Source organism: Budorcas taxicolor, chromosome 2, assembly GCF_023091745.1.
Source record: "Budorcas taxicolor isolate Tak-1 chromosome 2, Takin1.1, whole genome shotgun sequence".
Lineage (NCBI taxonomy): Eukaryota > Metazoa > Chordata > Mammalia > Artiodactyla > Bovidae > Budorcas > Budorcas taxicolor.
Window position 1 is genome coordinate 164505605 of NC_068911.1, and position 21122 is coordinate 164526726.

At 47.7% G+C, this 21122-nt stretch overlaps 1 protein-coding gene across 3 annotated transcripts in view; it reads left to right on the forward strand.

Annotated features, from left to right (window-relative positions):
* DIS3L2 (DIS3 like 3'-5' exoribonuclease 2) overlaps positions 1–21122 on the forward strand; it is a 360246-nt gene that overhangs the window by 277587 nt on the left and 61537 nt on the right. The gene's annotated exons all lie outside the window — the stretch shown is intronic.

Here is a 21122-nt window from a genome sequence, read left to right on the forward strand (position 1 = left end):
CAGGGGGTCTTCCCAGCCCAGGGATTGAACCAGGGTCTTCTGCGTCTCCTGTCTTGGAGATGGATTCTTAACCTCTGAGCCACCAGCGAAGCTTATTTCTTATTTGAGCTATCAGTTAGATGCTGAGGACACCAACATTAATTTCTCCATCCCTGCCCGCCTTCCCCAGGCCCTACATCTGCCACTTGAAACTCCTCACCTGGCGCTCGCTGTCCCTTCCGCCTGACACAGTGACCAGCACCCCAGTGAGCTGCACACGTGGACTGTGTTCCCTTCCCTCGGCTCCCTCCAGGGGAGCTGTGTGTTTCAATGCCTTCTTTACCCCCATCCTGGCTATGCCGGTTGTACATGTTATAATTACTCACTGTAACGGAATATTAGGTACACTGATCAAGTAAGAACATTTTAAAAAGCTGCCGTTCCTGTGAAAACTAAGTTAAATTGTTTGCAAACACTTGATGAAGATGAATCTTCAGAAATTGTGCTGTTTGGGTGTGATGACTATAAAAAGGAGGGGGGGAAATCATAAAATTCAGGAGGAACTTTGTACTCAGATTGCATTATAGATATCTAAGCTCTCTCTTTTAATGAAACAAAAATGATAAATTATAGGCAATGAAGTATACATAGTTTATCAGAAAAAAGTATGTAAAAATCTAATTAGCATACTCTTTTGTAAAAGTGAGGGTGAAGGGAAGTGAAGTCGCTCAGTTGTGTCCAACTCTTTGCGACCCCATGGGCTGTAGCCTACCAGGCTCCTCTGTCCATGGGATTTTCCAGGCAAGAGTACTGGAGTGGGTTGCCATTTCCTTCTCCAGAGGCTCTTCCTGACCCAGGGATCAAACCCAGGTCTCCCGCATTGTAGGCAGATGCTTTACCGTCTGAACCACCAGGGAAATCCTAAAAGTGAGTGTATATGCATTTATATAAATTTGTTGTTATTGTTCAGTCACTTAGTCATGTCCGACTCTTTGTGATCCCATGGACTGCTGCACACCAGGCTTCCCTGTCCATCTCCATCTCCCGGAGCTTGCTCAAATTCATGTCCATTGAGTCAGTGATGCCATCCAACCATCTCATCCTCCATCGTCCCCTTCTCCTCCTGCTTTCAATCTTCCCCAGCATTAGGGCTTTTTCCAATGAACTGGCTATTTGAATCAGGTGGCCAGAGTATTGAAGCTTCAGTTTCAGCATCAGTCCTTCCAGTGAACATCCAGGATTGATTTCCTTTAGGATTGACTGGTTTGATCTCCTTTCTGTCCAAGGGACTCTCAAGCATATTCTCCAGCACCACAGTTCAAAAGCATTATATAAATTAAGTTAAACAAATGTTTAGTTATGTATGATTCCCCTTTTCATCCAGCTTCTGGAAAAGCTAACCCACCATCACATCAAGCACATCAAATGAGAGAGTTCCATTACACCATTTTAGAGACCCTTCCCCATCAGATCGTTATAAAATTGGATTGAATTAAATATGTTAAATACTCTAAATACTGTAAAAGACCATCAGTGATCTCAACTTGCATTAGGAGGTGTCAATGTAGAAGAATGATCACAGTTTCAGATTGTTACTGATCTGTTGGCATGTTTTAGAGTGAGAATTTTATTGCTGAAAATAACTATTTTTTTCAATTATTTTTATTGGAGAATAGTTGATTTACAGTGTTGTGTTAGATTCTGCTGTTCAGCAAAGTGAATCAATTATACATGCACATATATCCACTCTTTTAGATTCTGTTCTCATATTGTCATTACAGAGTATTGAGTAGAATTTCCTGTGCTATACAGTAGGTCCTTATTAGTTATCTATTTTATATATAATAGTGTGTATATGTCAATCCCAGTGAAAATAATTTGAGATACTTGTATTCCATCAGCCCTCTCAACTTGTAGATTAGAAGCTGAAGTCCTCAAGGGTTAATTGAGTTTCTTATATGCACGCAATCCAGATAGCCAACTCTTCATTCACTTCTCTTCCATTTACACCATGCTGACTTGAGAAAGAGAGGTTTCCCTTCCAAGAGAGAATGAAACCCTGAAGTCCTAATTAGGTTCCAGTTAATTAAGGTTTGAAAATAATGGAATTGCACCCTTGCGGCTGATTCCTTGGTTCCAGCTCAGTGGGTAAAGAACCCACCTGCCAGTGCAGGAGAGGCAGGTTCAATCCCTGGGTCGGGAAGATCCCCTGGAGGGAGAAATGGCAACCCACTCCAGTATTCTTGCTGGGACAATCCCATGGTCAGAGGAGTCTGGTGGGCTACAGTCCATAAGGTTGCAAAGAGTAGGATGCAGCTAGACTTACGGCACACCAGAAAACAAGTTTGTGGACTACAGCTCTGGAAGAAGGGGCACGTTGGTCTCCTGCAGCAGGTTCCTGGCAAGATCATTGATAAATCAACCAGACAGCCCGTCCAGCAGTCCCTGCGTTTGTTCCCCTTTGCCTGCTGCCTGCATCTGCCCTCACAAAAATCCATTTTTCCCAGTGCCTTTGGCACAGCCTGCTGTTTGGAGTTGCTCTCTCATGCTTTGTGTGCCCCAGTTCACTGTGTCCACATTTTTGGTGGCAGGTCTTAAAAAAAATACGTCCTTCTGCCCTCCTGTAAGAGGAGACAACATCTGTGCTGCATGCCCTTGAATGCAGAAGAAATCTGCTAAGCCAGAAATTTCCCCTTTCCAAGACGTGAGTTTACCCTGATGATAATGAGTGAGGTGGAGGACACCAGCATGGGGCCTGTTTGTTGAGTCGAGGGGAGACTGGTTCGGCGGTCACAGTAACTACCAAACAGAGCAACTTGATCACCGGGTGACTGCAGGCAGCAGCTTATTCCAGAGCTGCCTGGCCCACATCTGAGATAATGTATTCCCCGAGCTACAGGCCACCTGGGCTGGCTCTTGTCCCCTGGGACCATCTGCCTGCAGTCCTGTGCACTTACCCAGTGTACGCTCAAGTGTTAGCAAGTTCTGTGTGAACTGTGGTGTGAAACACACCGGGAAGCACTGCCTTTGGGTCGGGTTGCTGAGAGGTCCTAGCTCAGGGAAGTGACATACCTTTGTTTCTCTGCCCCAAAGGTCAGGTCAGGTGCTGAGCGCGTTCTACTTGCTTTTTGGTTGGTTGAGTTGAAAACTATCCCCTTTTCTGCTGCCATGTAAAATCTAGAATTTAACACAGATACTTGTATTTATTTATGACAAGTGCTCAGTTGCTAAGTCGTGTCCGACTCTTTGTGACCCATACGCTGGAGCCCGCCAGGCTCCTCTGTTTGTGGAGCTTTCCAGGCAAGAATACGGGAATGGATAGCCATTTCCTTCTCCAGGGGATCTTCCTGACGCAGGGATCAAACTCGCATCTCCTCCATTAGCAGGCAGATTCTTTACCACTGAGCCACCAGGGAACACACACCACTCTCGTTTCTTAAAAAGTGTGCAGTCTTGGTGGCCTGCTCCCTCCTAGGGGTGAAAGTGACCCTGCCTGACTCCAATGTGATAGGATGACAAGGCCTCAACTCCTTTTGGAGTTGTGGCCTGAGCCATTTCCTTCAGAAAGATCGGCAAGGGAGGATGGTGGGGTGCCAAATAGCACCCCTAAACAAAGACATCTTAGGGAGTACTGACTGTTTTCAGGAAACTACAGCTTTCTGGTGCTTTTCCTCCAGCCTGCCCATCCTCAGTCAGGTGAGAGTACTTAGAGGCCACCCTGTGTGAGGGTTTCTAGAGAAGCAAGCATGACTGCGGGAGGGAGACAGCACCGCGTCTGGAGTCCCTGAAGGCGGGCAGGGCATGTGAACAGCTCCTGCTGAGCCGCTGACTTTCTGGGTTTAGAGAAAGTTGTAGTGAAGAAAGTTTGGTGTTTCCATCTTCTTAACTTTGGAGGCAAATTCCTCCAAACTAATAGAACCTTTAGTAAATTCTCAGCTGCATCTTATATGGATCCCACACAGCTCAGTTTTGAAGCCCAAACTTAAAGCAGTTTTTTTGAGTGGACCTGACTATAAAGATCAACTTGGTGGGAACAGTTTTTAAATGCCTTGGGACCCAGGCTGCCATAGAAGGTATCATGGATGACCTTGACCCTGCCCAGCCTTTAAGGCAGGCTCTGCAGACTTCCAGTAGGGAACCAGTTTAGGGAAAGAGCAAGTTAGCCAAGATGGCATGGTCAGACTCTCTTGCCTCACAGCCTCTTGCTCTTGCCCCAAGTTTTGTAAATAATGGTTACGTCACAGCTGAGATCGCTTATAGCACTGCACGTGTGTGTCACGAGGTACTCGCTTGGCCACTGGCTACTTCTGTTCTGTAAGCATATATAAGCTCCACCTGGAAAGCCCTTGTGATTAGGTTAGGTTATGTTCTGGCTGCTGCATCAGCCAGGAGAAAATAAACGTGTCTGCAGTTCCTACAGCTCCTTAAGTCTTCTTCCAGCCTCTTAGCTCATGCCTTGCCTACCTTGGGTTCAGCAAACAGCGCACCCAGTGAGATACAGCACGGCAACCAGATAAAAACTCTTGTTGTCTTTCAGTCACTCAGTCGTGTCCGACTCTGCAGCCCCACGGACTGGCAGCACACCAGGCTTCCCTTTCTGCACTCTCTCCTGAAGTTTCCTCAAGTTCATGTCTATTGAGTCATTGATGCTATCTAACCATCTCATCCTCTGTCACCCCCTTCTCCTCCTGCCCTCAATCTTTCCCAGCATCAGGATCTTTTTCAATGAATTGGCTTTTCACATCAGGTGGCCAAAGTATTGGAGCTTCAGCATCGGTCCTGATTTAGGCTCTGTGGGCCATCTGGTCTCTGTCTCAGCTACTCAGCCCTGCTGCCATGGTGTGAAAACAGCCAGGGACAAACAGACAGATGAGCACAGCTGTGTTCCAATACAGCTAGAAGAACACTAAGAACTTTGGATTTCATATAATTTTCATGTCAAAAAATCGTATTCTTCCTTTGATTATTTCTGAATCGTTTAAAAATGTAAAAACCATTCCTATCTCATGAGCCATGCAGAAAGTAAGTGGTAGGCCAGAGTTGACCTGTGGTCCATCATATGCTGAGCCCTGCCTAAATGAGATGCAGTTCTCTCCTTACTCAGCTTTCAGCAGCACGTCAGCACTGCACTGGGAAACTGGGCTGGGTCCTAAAGAGCGCTTGTGCGCAGTTACCTCTCGGGATGGTTTCATGCAATTAACCAAATTATTCCTTTGATTAGCACCATGCTTGGCAGGTCCAGTTGGGGGCCTAAAGGAATGGATCTGTTTAGCCCCAGTCCCCTTACTCTGTTTTCAGTCGGGTAGCTTTCATTAGCCTGAAGCAGAAAGAGCAGTGGTTCTTAATTTCCCACCTCTGCAAGCTCGGCAGCCTCTTCACAGTCAGATCTCATCCCACCCACCCCGCCTTCCTGAGCCCACGTGCAGAGACGCTGGCTCCGCTGTCTGGTAGGGTGTGCTGAAGTCATAACTGTCAGAGCGAAGCGCGACTCTGAGGAAGCTCAGTGGCGTTTCTTCCCCAACCCTACCCCTGCTGCTCTATGCAGCAGTGTATTTTGTTGAATTATGCATTTAAAACTATTGTTAAGCATGTTTCTGTTCCTTCTCTGTAATGTTGTTCGTAAGAAATGAGCATTCCAGCTCTGTTGTTTAATTTTTGTACAGTATGATAATTGGTGCCAGATAACGAGGATGGAAAATTCAAAGACGCCTGCCCCTTGGAAGGAAATCTATGACAAACCTAGACAGTATGTTAAAAAGCAGAGACATCACATTGCCAACAAAGGTCCATCTAGTCAAAGCTATGGTTTTTCCAGTGGTCATGTACGGGTGTGAGAGTTGGACCATAGAGAAGGCTGAGCGCCAAAGAATTGATGCTTTTGAACTGTGGTGCTGAAGAAGACTCTTGAGAGTCTCTTGGACAACAAGGAGATCAAACCAGTCAGCCCTAAAGGAAATCAGCCCTGAGTATTCACTGGAAGAACTGATGCGGAAGCTTCGATACTTTGGCCACCTGATGCAAAGAGCCCATTTATTGGAAAATACCCTGATGCTGGGAAAGATTGAAGACAGAAGGAGAAGGAGGCAGCAGAGGATGAGATGGTTAGAAGCATCACTGACTCAATGGAAATGAATAAAAGCCAGCTGCGGGAGATAGTGGAGGCTAGGGGAACCTGCCGTGCTGTAGCCCATGGGATCGTGAAGAGTCACGCACGACGTAGCAGCTGAGCAACAACAAGGAGGATGGACATAACCATCCTGTCTGGCTCTTCCTGTCTTGTCCCTTATGTCCTCACTTACACACAAGAGACAGCTGTTGATCTGGCGGCTGGATGTGTTGGGAGACTTGGTCTGTATTTTCTTAGTCACAGGGTCCTCTATTCAGCCTGTCTTCAGAAAATGTTTACTAAGTACAGAAAGCAGGTATGTGGTAGGTGCTGTAACAGTCCCCGTTCTCAGGTTTACCATGCAGTGCAGGAACCAGCAGACCGCACAGTAAATGCATGGTGCAGAGCTGTCCCAGGGTGCGTGAGACCGCACGGGGGAGGGCGGGCCCCATCTCGGGATCAGGGACGACGTGCAGGGATGGTGCGCATTACAAGGCTTTAAAAAGCTTGAGGGACTAGCCAGGCTCTGAACACAAGGGGGGTGCGTTTCAGGCAAACTGCTATTGCAGGCATGGAAGAGGTGGGAGATGGCACCTTTGGACAGCTTCCGATTGTTCCAGATTGTGGAGTGTGATGAGAGAGGACAGCTAGGGGAGAGGGCAGGGGCCAGGCTCGAATTCTGCAGAAGCGGGCATGGGAGCCATGGGACCATTTCAGACACAGAACGGACATGAACGGAATTGTGTTTTAGTAAGAGCTTACTGGCTGCCTCATGGAGAGTAGACTGAAAGAGAAGAAATAAAAAAAAAAGAAAGCTTATGTTTCAGGAGAGAGATGATGAGGGCCAAACCTGAGACTGAGCATGTGGGGAGGTAGAAAATTACAGATCGAGAGAGGAAGGAAGATTGGCAAGCCTTGACAAATTGGCAAGCCTTGTCCTAATTAGATGTGGAAGGAAGGGGCGCGGGTGCTGAGGGAGGAGAGGTATTTTGTTTCGTTTTTTGGCTCTGCTGCATCTTCTTTGCTATGCAGGCTCTTCTCTAGTTGCGGCGAGAGCCGGGGCTTCTTTTCTATCAGAGCACAGGCTCTAGGGCATGTGGGCTCAGCAGTTGTGTGGCGCACAGGCTCAGTAGTTGAGGTGCACAGGCTTAGCTGCCCTGAGGCACGTGGAATCTTCCCAGACCAGGGATTGAACCTGTGTCTCCTGCACTGGCAGGCAGATTCTTTACTACTGAGCCACCAGGGAAGTCCAAGGGAGGAGAGTTGAATTAGGGACTCAGGCTTCAGGTTCGGGCACGTGCATTGATGCAGTACTACGACTGACAAGGAAGTACCTTAGATTAGGAGAGCTGAGAAGTACCTAAGTACCTTCGGAGAGGAGAGTTGAGTTTGAGGGGCCACCTGGAGACAGAACAGGTCGAGATGTGGAATAAGCATGTGGGCATAGAGGTCTGGAGGTCGGTCGGCCGGGCTCACCTAGCGGTAGCCATTTGGGAGCCATGTCATCTCTGCCACCATAAGAATCGCTACCCTTCTCTTTCGGGTAGTGATAAACAGCACAGGAGGCTTCTACTAGAAGTTCAGCGTTCTGGTTGAACGTGGACAAGCTGTGGAGATCGTTCTAGAACCAGGGAGGCTTGAAGAGTATTTATCACTCTGTCAGATTTCCCCCTTTTTTCCATTTACGAGCTTCATGATAATCGTATAAGCAGGATTTTCATTTCCATGTGTGCATCTCATTTATAAGTAAATCCACAGCCCAGGGTCTGTGCTCTCTTGAGAGGCTCCGGGAGTGAGGCTGGGGAGGGAATAGCCTCGGGTGCCAGCTCTCGGGGGGCGTGGGGCACAGGACTTCCCAGTCAGAGGGTGTTGAAGTCCTTTCTTTGAGGGAGAGAGTGACTTAGTGATCACACTTTAATTTCATGTGGAATCAGGCAAAACAGTCCACATTTATGCATCCCAAGGCATGGACGAGACTTGAAAACTTGACCTGGTTGTATATAAACAACATTAATTACACCCACTTGTGTGAGCTGATCACTGTTTGTGTCTTGTTAGCATACACATAAAAACTAACGCATATCATTAAGTGTTGGAGTAGGTCTGCTGAGCAGCTTGTTATTATAACCCTAAACTTTCATGTGCTCACCCTCCCTTTAGGCATGTCACATAGTCATTTACTCATAATTTTCAAAAATTAGAAGGAATGCAGGGAGTAGTATTCTGGAAGTTGTTAAAAATACAGACTCAGACATGATTTCCAGCCCTCACTGGACAGATGTTTCTTGGGCTCCTAGTGTTACAACCACCGCTTCTAGTCCTACAAAGGAGCCTGAGGGCTGTGGAAGACAAACTTTCTTCTACCCTAGAGGTGCTTAGTGAATTTGTGAAGAGCTGAATTTGTGAAGAGCTCTGCACTTACAAGAAACTTCAGCAAGAAAAGCAAGGGCATAGTAAATTAACTTCCCTGGTAGCTCAGTTGGTAAAGAATCTGCCTGCAATGCAGGAGAACCCAGTTCGATTCCTGGGTTGGGAAGATCCGCTGGAGAGGGGATAGGCTACCCACTCCAATATTCTTGGGTTTCCCTGGTGGTTGAGCTGGTAAAGGATCTGCCCGCAATGCGGGATAACCTGGTTCGATTCCTGGGTTGGGGAGGAACTAAAAGACCCTGGGCTGTGGATTTACTTTCCCAGTGAAGGGAATGGCTACCCAATCCAGTATTCTGGCCTAGAGAATTCCATGGACTGTATCATCCATGGGGTCACAAAGAGTTGGACACGACTAAGCAACTTTCACTTGCTATGTGCTTATGAGAAACTTCAGTCAGATGAAAGCAAGGGCATAGTAAGCTGACACAGGGCTAAAGGAATACCCAGCCTGATGGTTCTTAGGTAGATGGAGTTAGTGAAAGCAGGCTGCTTGGGAAGGGCAGTCCAGAATCACAAGGTGATCAGAGTGAAAGGCATGCTTGGTGAAGAAGAGCTGAGGGCCAGCCAGTGCCCACTCCATTGAGATTCAAGGGATGTGTTCCATCACACTCCTCCCCCATCTGAGTTCTGAACCCACTGAGAAATAGACACACAAGTCAGACTGAGATCAAAATCTCCCATCTATTACTGGTGAAGTTTGGATTAGAGAAAGGCAGCCTGAGCCAGTTCAGGCATTTCGAACAGCTCAGAAGTTAATGCTGTAAAAGGAAACTCTGATGGGGCAACTCGAGGGAGGAGGGGTGTATGCTCTGCAGACAGGGCGCTGGGCACCAAGTGCTGGGATGGCCTTCGCGGCTCGGCGCCCTCCAGTGAACACTGGTAAGTAGCTGATGCTTCAGCTCTTGGTCAGAATAGCCAGGATGCATCCTCAGCAAAGGCTGAAGACTGGTATTTATATAACTTCAGAAAGTGAACGTGGCTCCCACTCGACCTCTGGAAGCTTGCCCTCTGGCTCTTTCTGCTTGCCTGTTATCCAGGCTCATCTCTTACAGAAGGGAGGACCTCCACCCCTATAGACCTGTCTTAAGTTTTCAGGCAGCTGAAGACTGAAACTCTAAATCCTGCTGCAGAGAAGCTTGCCTTGGCCAGCCCCTCCTGCCTTCCCGCTTAGGGCTCCCAGAGCATCTTATTTACACCCAACACCTGTCTGGATCACGTTTTCACATTGCTTTCACGTTTTCACATTTTCCATTCGCTTCCCTGTCTCCTTCTCTGAAACTATGAGTTCCCTCGGGCTAAGGACAGCATCTGTTCATCTTTATGTCTCTAGCCGCTGCCCAGTGCTTGTTTTTAAGGGTGTTTCAAGGTCTGTAAGCATCTCTCTACACACTGGTCTTTTTGAAAACAAAAACAAAAACAAAAAAAAGGATGGTAGTTGTGATCTGGGAGAGGGACTAGCTCTGGAAGAGAGGTGTGCTTATGTAAGAGAAGCAAACACACGTTATGAATCAGAGGCTTCCTCCTCTTTTGAATAAAAGGCTTGGGTGTTTGACTGCTTGCCAGGGCATACAGGGTTTAGGACAGGGTGTAATGAGGCCTTTCTCATGGAGGAGCTGCCTGGACAGGTGTGAGGAGCCGGGAAGCTTTAGCACCCCAGGGGGTTGGCAGTGCTTCTAAGGCTTCCTGAGCACTTCTGTGTGCACCTCTGCATCCTCAGCCTTCTGTGCCCTCGGGGAGCCTGGCAGAGCAGCTCTCAGGGGAAGGCACAGAGGCCCCCAGTGTGCCAGCCTGGAGATGGAGATGCTCAGGCTTGTCCGCAACCTGATTTGCCAGCCTAGAAAGGTGGGCCAGGCACCCATTCCCTCCCGCCCGCACCTGCCTCTTGAAAAGCATCCTTCCCGGGTGAGCTAATACCAGCTGTCATCCCCCACCTCGCTGGTGAGATGGAAATGATTCTTACCCTACGGTGGGATCCCCAGCCTAACGCTTCCTCTGTGAATTCTGATAAGAGCCTGGTTTCGCTTTTAATGGAAATGATTTCCACAAGACAGGGGTTGTGTTAGTTGCTGCTGGACTTTCTGAGAAGAGAAGATAACTCACATCACAGCTGGGGTTGAGAGTGTGCCCGGATGATTCAAACCTAAGTCCCTAGCATCTCCAGGGGGCAGTGAAGTGAGATAGTGGGCTCTCACCCCAACCAGATGATACATGAGAAGCTTCTGGGGGTCGAGCAGGGCGGTGGCTGATTCTCTCTGAGACACGAGCCTTGCAGGTTAGTGGCCTTGACAGACGGAACGGATTTGGCTCTCCCAGGACCCTGGCTTTTGGGTAATTGTGCTCGCAGTGAGGAAGCTCTTGGACTCTCCCCTTCTATTCACAGGACACGATGCACATCCTCCTCCTGCCCCCATGTCAAATCCCACGTCACTCGAACGTGAGCCAAACAGCTCCGTAAGAGGCATGGAATCCTTTGACGTTAGTAAAACCTGCACTGGAGAAAGGGAACCCTTGCAGCTGATCCTTAGATTTCAACCATGACCGCTTCTTGGGGCAGGCCCAGTTGATTTCGATTTCCGTGGTTCTGCGAGCTGGGGGCTCCGCTGCTGCTGTTCGGTCAGCCATCTGTGCTGAACCCCGCTGCCAGACCCCGCTCCCCCAAATGCCACGTTCACCTGTCACTCAGGAACCTGCTGTCTCCTCCAGCAGATTTCACGGGTAGTGAGATTTTTGTTAATATTCTGGGATGAGAAATAGGATTTGGGGGTTACATTTTGCCAGACAAGAGCGTTTTCTTTAAAAGCCAGCTACCATCTACCACCTCCACGATTTTATAAATGAAACAGTTTAGCACCAGTACAAAGGAAGACTTCATTTCACAGCTCAGGGCGGTCTCTTCCATTGACCTGGTTGGGCTTCATGGAAAACCTTCCTCTCGTATTGTAGATTTCAGACCAGGCTTTGAGAGCTGCTGGAGAGTTCCATCAGATCCACACGCGCCCTGGCTTTGGAGGCCCTCAGCAGTCAATTCCCCATTTCCCACCCAGCTGTCTCCCTTACTCACTCATCCTCCCCTGCCTTCGCATAGCCTAGGCCTCTACTCACTTCCCCCAGCTCCCCTGCACCCCACTTCCTCCAGAAGCCCGCTTCAGAGAGGCCGCCTCCTCCTCCATCCATGTCTCTTGGCCTCCTTCCTCATCTCCCCTCTCGGTGCCTGATACAGTGTCATTCATTCATGTCACCCTGTCGTCTTGTCTCTTTATTCCCTTCCCCTCCCTCGCCGTAGAAGGCAGATACCTTGCTGACACTTCTCGCTCACCCATAAATCTGCGGCGTTGGTACAGGAGAGGCAGGCCGCAAGGTGTTCCTAGCACTTGAAGTGTCCCTGTGGTCAGTGCACCCGTGGTCAATGGTGCTCCAGGATATGGTGCCCGTTTTACAGTCTAGAACTTGAAAATATAATCCTGTTTGTTATTCCTCAGGAAATTCCCACGTTTTTCAAGAATGGCATTATTATAACCCGGTTGGTGCATTCTGTAACTGCTTCTGTTCCTGTTTTAAATGGCACATGACTGACGTCTTTAACCAAAGAGAACTTAAGAGCTTTAAAAGTATTTTATTACTTTAGATCATCCCTTTTGCCTTCTGTTTTTAATTTCTCACATTAAAACATATCTACCAGATGGAGAGTACTGTGCTAGATTCTGGGACCAAGAGATTAGAATGTGGCCCCAGCTCTCAGAGTAGCTTAACGTTTCATGGAGGGAACAGAGACATGGACAGAACAAGCAGGCGCACAGGGCAGGTTGGTTTGGGTGAGTGTGAAAGTGGCTGCCATGGTATTTTACCTGAGGACTTTAGCTATGATTTGAAGGGACCACTGTAAGACAAGGTCATTCTGTTTTTAAGAGTTTTCTCCAGTACAAAATAAAAACTAGCAGTTTGCTGTAAGAAAATGCTAGAAATGCTGAAAGTAAATTAGAAATGATTTAATTGCCCCCTGGAGTTGTGACACCCACCCCACGTGTAATAGCTATGCTACGAGGATGTTGTTAGATTAAATAACTTGTGGTCGTAAAACACTTAGAATGGCCCCTGACACATAACAGCAAATGGATGTTAGCCGTGTGCCGGGATGCTGAGAAAGGACATGAAGCGAAGGTGCAGGGGCGAGGAAGGGTGGGCTCCCACTGCTTGGTGTGAGTGGTCCGGTTAGGTTAGGTGTGTGAAGGAAACACTGCAGTTGGAGGTGAGACTAGGGGTATCCTGAAGCACTCAAGAGCCAGTACTGATGCTGGAATCACAGGGAGAGCTGGCAAGATCTGTGAGCAAGGAAGGAGGGAAAGTCACACGTCACCCCCCACCTCCCATCACTCAAATGTTCCCTTGGTACAGACATACCACCGTTTACATAACCCTTCCTAATGCTGTTACTGTTAGTGTTATTATAAATAACACTCCAATTAATATTCTTATGCATTGTTAATCACAGTTGTTTCGGATTATTTCCTTGGGAATATATGCTTAGAATGACCAGATTAAAGAGGAATAGCTATTTTTCTGTGATACTTTCTCTTTTTATTAACTTTTGTGATTGTATTATAAAAGTAACACATTTGTGTTATGAAAATTTTAAATTAGCAAGTGCCAAAACAAAAGCAAAAAACAAGTAAACCCCAAATAGCCTTCACCTGCTAATAACATGTTTCTAGGTATCCGACAGCGTGCACTTTTTTTTTTGACACAAGCCGTAGGATGATTTTCCAGAGAGGTTAGACTAATTTAGATCTTTCCCCGGCAGGAAACAATAGCACATTGTCCCTGCCTCTCACCAAAGTGAGAGTTTGTGGGTTTTATTTAATCTTTGTTAATATGGTGGCTTGGAAATGGTATTTTATTATCATTTTGGCTTGCCTTTGTGTTAACTGCTTGTGGGTTCAATCCACTCTTGAGTCTTTCTATGAAAGGAAGAAGCTTCTTTCTACTATCACTACTCTCCTAAACCCTAGACACACAAGCCACAATTTTAGCCAGAATTACTCTTTTTCCCCAAGTAAGGTAATAATTTATATACAGTAAAATTTACTCTTTTTAGTATATAGTTCTGCAAGCAAAATCACTGCAGACAGTGACTGCAGCCATGAAATTAAAAGACACTCCTTGGAAGAAAAGCTGTGACAAACCTAGATAGTGTATTGAAAAGCAGAGACATCACTTTGCCAACAAAGGTCTGTATAGTCAAAGCTATGGTTTTTCCAGTAGTCATGTATGGGTGTGAGAGTTGGACCATAAAGAAGGATGCTTTTGAACTGTGGTGCTGGAGAAGCTCTTGAGGGTCTTTTGGACAACAGGAAGGTCAAACCAGTCCATCCTGAAGGAAATCAACCCTGAATATTCATTGGAAGGACTGATGCTGAAGCTCCAATACTTTGGCCACTTGATGCGAAGAACTGACTCATTGGAAAAGACCCTGATGCTGGGAAAGATTGAAGGCAAGAGGAGAAGGAGGTGACAGAGGATGAGATGGTTGGATGGCATCACCGACTCAATGAACATGAGTTTGAGCAAGCTCAGGGAGATAGTGAAGGACAGGGAGCCTGGCATGCTGCAGTTCATGGGGTTGCAAAGAGTCAGTCATGACTTAGCAACTGAACAACAAGCTACACACACCACAACCAAGACACAGAACAGTTTCCTCACCCCAGAAAATGCATGCACACCCCTTTGTATTCAGCCCCTTCCCCTACCCTGGCAACCACTCCTCTATTTTCTTTCCCTGTACTTTTACCTTTTCCAGAATGTCACGTAAGTAGAATCAGAACGTGGGTAGCTTTTAAGTCAAGCTTCTTTGACTTAGCATCACAGCCTTGAGGTTCACCCCTGTGTTTTGTGTGTATCAGTGTTCGTTCCTTTTAATTGCAGAGTAGTATGCCATGGTATTGGAGAAGGCGATGGCACCCTACTCCAGTACTCTTGCCTGGAAAATCCCATGGATGGAGGAGCCTGGTGGGCTGCAGTCCATGGGGTCGCGAAGAGTCGGACACGACTGAGCGACTTCCCTTTCACTTTTCACTTTCATGCATTGGAGAAGGAAATGGCAACCCACTCCAGTGTTCTTGCCTGGAGAATCCCAGGGACAGGGGAGCCTGGTGGGCTGCCGTCTATGGGGTCACACAGAGTCGGACACGACTGAAGTGACTTAGCAGCAGCAGCAGCATGCCATGGTATAGATGTTCCACGGTTTGTCCATTTATCAGTTGAAGGATATTTGGGTTGTTTCCAGTTTGGGGCCATTATAAATAATACTGCCATAAACATTTGCCCATAGGTTTTTCTGTGATGGTTAAGTTTTCATTTCACTTGGGTAAATACCTTGAAAGTGGGACTTGCTGGGTCATGTGGTAAGTGTATATGTAACTTTATAAAAAATTGCCAGTGACGTGGCATGCAGCAGGCGGAGAGGACGTGCGTGCTCTTTCTCGACTCCATCTTTGTGGTAGCGGTGGTGGTGTCTGCGATCTAATCGCCAGCACGCAGCTCTTAGTCCACGCCTAGGAGCTACACACTCTCGAGGTGACTGGCCAGGAGATGGTCGCCCAGATCAAGGCTCCTGTAGCCTCGTCGGAGGGTGTCTCTTCAGAAGATCAAGTCCTGCTCCTGGCAGGCATGCCCCTAGAGGATGAGGCTACTCTGGGGGCTAGTGTGGGGTGGAGGCTCTGAGTACCCTGGAAGTAACTGATTGCATGCTTGGAGGTGAAGTCCATGGTTCCCTGGCCCATGCTGGGAAAGTGAGAGATCAGACTCCCAGGGTGGCCAAGCAAGAGAAAAAGAAGACAGGCCGGGCCAAGAGGCGTGTGCAGTACAACCTGTGCTTTGTCAATGTTGTGCCTGCGTTTGGCAAGAAGAAGGGCCCTAGTGCTAACTCCTAAGTCCTCTGTAATCTTGACTTTCTCTAATAAGGCCACTTAACCCAAGGAAAAAAAAAAATTGCCGGAGTGGCAATTCTGTTTTCTGGAGTGGCTGTACCACTCACCAGCAAAGTATGATAGTTCCGGTTTCTTTGCCTGCTTTTCAGCCCTTGATATTAGCCAGTTTTTTGTTTGTTTGTATGTCTTAGCCCTGCTAGTAGGTGTGTAGTGGTGTTCCATTGTGGCTTTAATTTGCACTTCCCTAGTGACAAAAGACCTGGAGCTTTTTGATGTGCATATTTTCTTTTTTTGGTGATGTGTCTCTTTGTATCTTTTGCCCACTTAACTGAATTGTTTGGTTTCTTATTACTGAGTTTTAAGAGTTCTTTTTATATTATGGCTATAAATCCTCCATCAGATTTGCGAGATCTTTTCTCCCTGACTTTGTCTTGTCTTCTCATTCTCTTGTTTCTTTATTCCATCTCGCTTAATCGTTTTAGACTCTTTTGGAGAGCAGAAGTCTTAAATTTTGATAAAGTCTAACTTACTGAATTTTTAATGGATTGTGTTTTGGTGTCACATCTAGGAAATCTTTGCCTGACCCCAGGTCACAAAGATTTATTCCTATGTTGAAGTTTTATAGTTTTAAGATTTACATTTAGGTTCCTCACTTATTTCCTAGCCCCAGAAGTTTCTTTTAGAAAACATTTCCATTAAAGAGACAGACACCCCTGGGCAGATTTGGGATGGATTCAGTCCTGGCAGCCTACCCAGGAAAGGTGCCCTCCAGGAACCATCTGGAAAGGAGATGTGGGCTTCAGAAACTGCCCAGGAGTGGCTGTTAAGCAGATAGGAGTTTTCTCTGGCTTAAGACTGGGCATAATAGTGAAGATTGCAGCTTATAAAGGAGAGTTAGGGTACTAAGAGAAAAACCTCCAAACTTTCTGGATAAATCCTCTGACGGCTGCCCAGAGTCCGGATGGTGAATGGTGCCAAGCACAGGACTTTGTCGATTACATGCAAACACCCATGTCAGTGACTCACCCGATCATGCTTTAATCTCATAACTGAGAGAGAGGCTTTTAAAAATTACTGTCAACAAGGCAGCTCGCTGGTTATGACTGCCATTGAAGTTGGGCTTTCCTCAGAACAGCTGGGGTGTAATGTGGTGGGAAGAAAGCCTGATGTGAGAGAGAGGCCAAGGACTGCTTGCCTGGGAAGGAAGGATGTGCAGCTCACGTTTGACAGAAATCTGTGAGCTGAATGACTTCAGCCAAGCTGAGTAGAGGCCTGTCATCTTTCATCCATGGGAAAATACACTGCAGCAAAAGAATTCAGAAAACAGCACTGATTGTCAGTTTTGTGTCAGTCACTGCAGGGCAGGTAAGAAACAGTAGTCCAGAGCACACGCCAACCAGTAAAGTTGATGGGAACCAGGAGAGGATTCCTGTCCCAGTAAAGGAGAACACATAAGAGTAGGCCGGCCATGGCTTCCCCAAGGGTCTTCCAGGCCGAGCAGTGCTGGGGTTGGAGTGTTCTGGCAGGTGCAGGCCATTGGCCCAGCTGGGTCGTAGGAAGCACTCACAGAGACAGTGGGAGATGCTATTAGAAGCATGTGTGCATGCTAAGTCATTTCAGTCGTGCCCAACTCTTTGCAACCCTATGGACTATAGCCTGCCGGGCTCCCCTGTCCACTGGATTCTCCAGGCAAGAATACTGGAGTGGGTTGCCATACCCTTCTCCAGGGGATCTTCCAGACCCATTGATCGAACCTGTCTCTCATATCTCCTGATTGGAAGGCAGGTTCTTTACCACTTGTGCCACCTGGGAAGCCCCACTGGAAGTGTGAAAAGTGAAAGCGAAAGTCACTCAGTCGTGTACAGCTCTTGGCGGCCCCATGGACTATATAGTCCATGGAATTCTCCAGGCCAAAATACTGGAGAGGGTAGCCTTTCCCATCTCCAGGGGATCTTCCCAACACAGAGATCAAACCCAGGTCTTCCGCGTTGCAGGTGAATTCTTTACCAGCTGAGTCACAAGGGAAGCCCATTGGAAATGTAACCAGGGTCAGTCTCACAGGACCTTGTTTGTTCTACCCTGGTATACAAGTTCCTTCTTGAATTCAACTTGGTACCATTGAAGTATTTATCATATGGGCATGATAGAACAGGGCTTTCTTTTCAGAACTCTCTGGAAGCTCTGTGGAGAATGAATTAGAAAGGGCCAGTTAGATGGCTGCAGTGGTCATCTGAGGGAGACCCCATAACCTGCAGTCATACAGCCAACAGGAAGCCACAGGTGAGGAAGACCCTGAGGAGGTAGAATCAGAACCCAAGAAAGGGAGGGGCGCCTGGATGGATGTTCCTGGGTCTCTAGGCAGCGGCCTGGATGTGGCACCACCCGGGAGAGTCCACCCACCATTGAGGGACCAAGAAAAGGACTGAGGACCCTCTGAGCTTGAGGTACACAATGGCCATCCCATTAAAAGACACCTGCATGGCAGCCGGCCTCGGAAGCCTGGTACGTCTCCGCCACCCCACTCCAGGGGAACTGTGCCTGTTCCTGGAAGCATTAGAAATACACGTGCCTGCTCAAGTGCAGTGAGCAGGACAGGAAACATGCTATAAAGCTAGCGAGGCGGTGCGGACGCACAGAACATTGAGGAGCAACACGTGGCACAGCGCGGAAGCCTCTGTCCCTGACCACGAGCCAGGGTGCTGGACAGGGCTTCCCCAGGGCACGGAGCTGGGGCAGGGCAGCCATCCTCGGGACTCAGCCTGCCACCGCCACCAACCCCTTACCTTCTCTCTCTTCCCAGCCCAGCTCTTCTCATCTTTTTTTTTTTTTTTGAAGTGAATTCACTCTCAGTCCTTTTGAAACCCAACATGTCAGTGATAGATGAGGCAGTATTCTTCAACTTCAAAGGAGAAGAAGTGAGTGAGTGAATGCGGTCCAGGGGAGTTGAAAAGTCCAAGGGAACAAGAGACGCATGGGTGACCCCGCCGTCAGGAGGAGCGCCCTCAACCCCACCCCTGCTGGTGCCCTGCGGAGGCCCAGACAATGCCACTTTCAATAAATCATGAAGGATCCTGAATACCCGTTTTTGTCTGTTTTCAATGAACCCTGGGCATGTTGCTTAAGATATGACCAGCCATTTGTGCTGGGTTCCCAGCTACTCAAAGACTCGAAGTCAAGTGCTCTCTCGACTAAATAATGGAGTCTTTGCATATGAGATTTTGGGGGAGCTTTTTTTTTTTCAGATTTCCATAGCTAGTCACAGTAAAGGTGACCTTGTGGGTAGTGTGGGCCATTGTGACCCTTCACACATCCATCCTTTGAGTGATGCTGAGCTTTGTGGGGTATCCATGCAGCACCTAATTCAATCATGCGTTTGACCCCTGCCTCTCTTTGGCACTGTCCTCCTCCCTGTGCTGCTGGGTTGGGGGGAGGCTCTGCACAAACCCTGGCTGTCCTCGGGAGGCATTCTGTGCTAAACAGAGAGCTCTTGGCCATCTTTCCCACTTTGGGAATTCTAGGCCCCCTGGTGACTCTGGCCTGGGGAGCGGGTGCTTGTTCTCAGGAGGGTTTGCTCATGAAGATGCCTGCTGGAAGAGCCTTTTAAGAGTCCCCGGGTAGCTTCCACACTGGAGTCTTGGAAAGCAATGAGAAAAATAACCTGGGGTCATTTAAGGGCTGGCTGGTCATTTCCTTAATCATCTGTGACTGTTAAGAGCCTGACTTTCTGTAAAGAAGCACAGAGGCTTCCTTGACTTGTTATTAATAATAACAAACAGCTAGAATTTATTGACCACCTGCCATTTGCCAAGTGCTTTCAGATGTTACCTCATTTAATCCTTAAATCTTATGCCCATTTTTACAGATGAGGAAACTGAGATTTTCAGGTAACTTGTCAAAAGTCACATAGCTGGAAACAGCAGAACTGTGATAGAAACATTCCTTATTCAGCTTAATTTTTATCATCATCTCTTGTTTTATATTCTTTTATGAACCTAAACAATGGATCAAGGGCTTCCCAGGGGGTGCTAGTGGTAAAGAACCCGTCTGCTGGTGCAAGAGATGTAACAGATTCAGGTTCGATCCCTGGGTCAGGAAGATCCCCTGGAGGAGGGCATGGCAACCCACTCCAGTATTCTTGCTTAGAGAATCCCATGGGCCAAGGAGCCTGGCAGGCTATGGTCCATGGGGTTGAAAAGAATCTGACACGACTGAAGCGACTTAGCACATACATAGCACATGAACCTAAACAATGGGTCAAGTCCTACTTATAGGATAACTTTGAAAGGTTATCTTAAAATACCATGTGATCTCATTTATACAACATTCTTAAAATGAAGGAATGATAGAATTGGAGAACAGAGTTGTGGTTGCCAGGAGTTTGGGGATGGTGGGGGACAGGGAGGTGGTCTAAGGAAGATCTCAGTGGTGAAGGAAGAGTTGTATATCCAAGTTTCAGTGAGAGTTACACGAATCTACACATGTGACTAAGTGACGTAGAACTAGACACGCATATCATGCCAGTGTGTTGCGTGGGTTTGATACTGTGTTAGAGTCATAGAAGATGTCACCTTTGGTGGAAGCTGGGTGGGGGGCCTCTCTGTTCTGTTTTGGCTACTTTTGTAAATTTGTAGTCATCTCGAAAAGTGTGTAGTTGAATTCACCTGAGTGGGACCCCAGCCTTGCACCTGGGAAGGGGCCAGGTCTCAGCTCAGAAGGCAGTCCACATCAGAAAGCTGCAAGTGGCCTAGGAAAGGAACCCACACTAAGAAGAAGGCCCGGGATTCAGCCTCCATCCAAGCCTCTGTCATTTCATGGGAAAGGACTGAGCTGAGAGTCAGGGCTCCTGGGCTCAAGGCCCGGGGCTGCAATTCTGTGACTTGGGGCAGGCCTCCCAGTGTCTGTGAGCCTGCATGTCCCCAGCCATAAAGTAGGGGTGGTCACAGCGCTCACCCTCTGAGGTTGTTAAGAGATCCACTAAGAGGACACATTAATGTGCACACGTTTAGCACAGAAGGATTTACTGTGCGTATTCATCTTGTTACCATCGTCAGCGTGATTTTATCTGTTCCCAGGTGTACCCTCTACTTCTTAGTCAGACCAGTCTTGTATGTATTCACAGTGAACGTTCTCTCATTTCTCTAGTTTGGATCACTTATTATTCCAACAGTTATTTCTTGAGTGCCTACTTTGTCGAAGACTCTTGGGGACACAGTGATGGACGTGACCTGTGTGGTCTGTGCCCAGACAGAGCCGAAGTCCTGTTTTCCCCCATTCCCTGCAGTCTCCCACTCAAAGCAGGGTGTCCTGCAGACTCACAAGGCCTTGTCTCTTCCATGCAGCCATGCTAGCAGCCCTTCTCCAAGCTCCAACCGCGCTAGAGTCAGTGTGACTGGCTCATCTCTGCCAGCCTGGACTGTCCTCTCCCCCTGTGCCTCCCGGGGTGCCTAGCCTGGTACTGAGCAGAACAGGGAGCATCTTTAGCAAGTAGTTGCCCAAAGAACTGTAAAGTTCATGGCTAGAGGCGCCCAGGGCAGTCTCTCTTCTGAGGCTTTCACTTTACAGATGACGTGAGGGACAGCCCATGGTCTACATAATGGAGACTGGCTCTCTGGGTCCCCAACACATTTCTTCAGTAGGATATTAATAGATCCTGTATTAATCTTAGTTTTTGTTGTCGCTCTTTT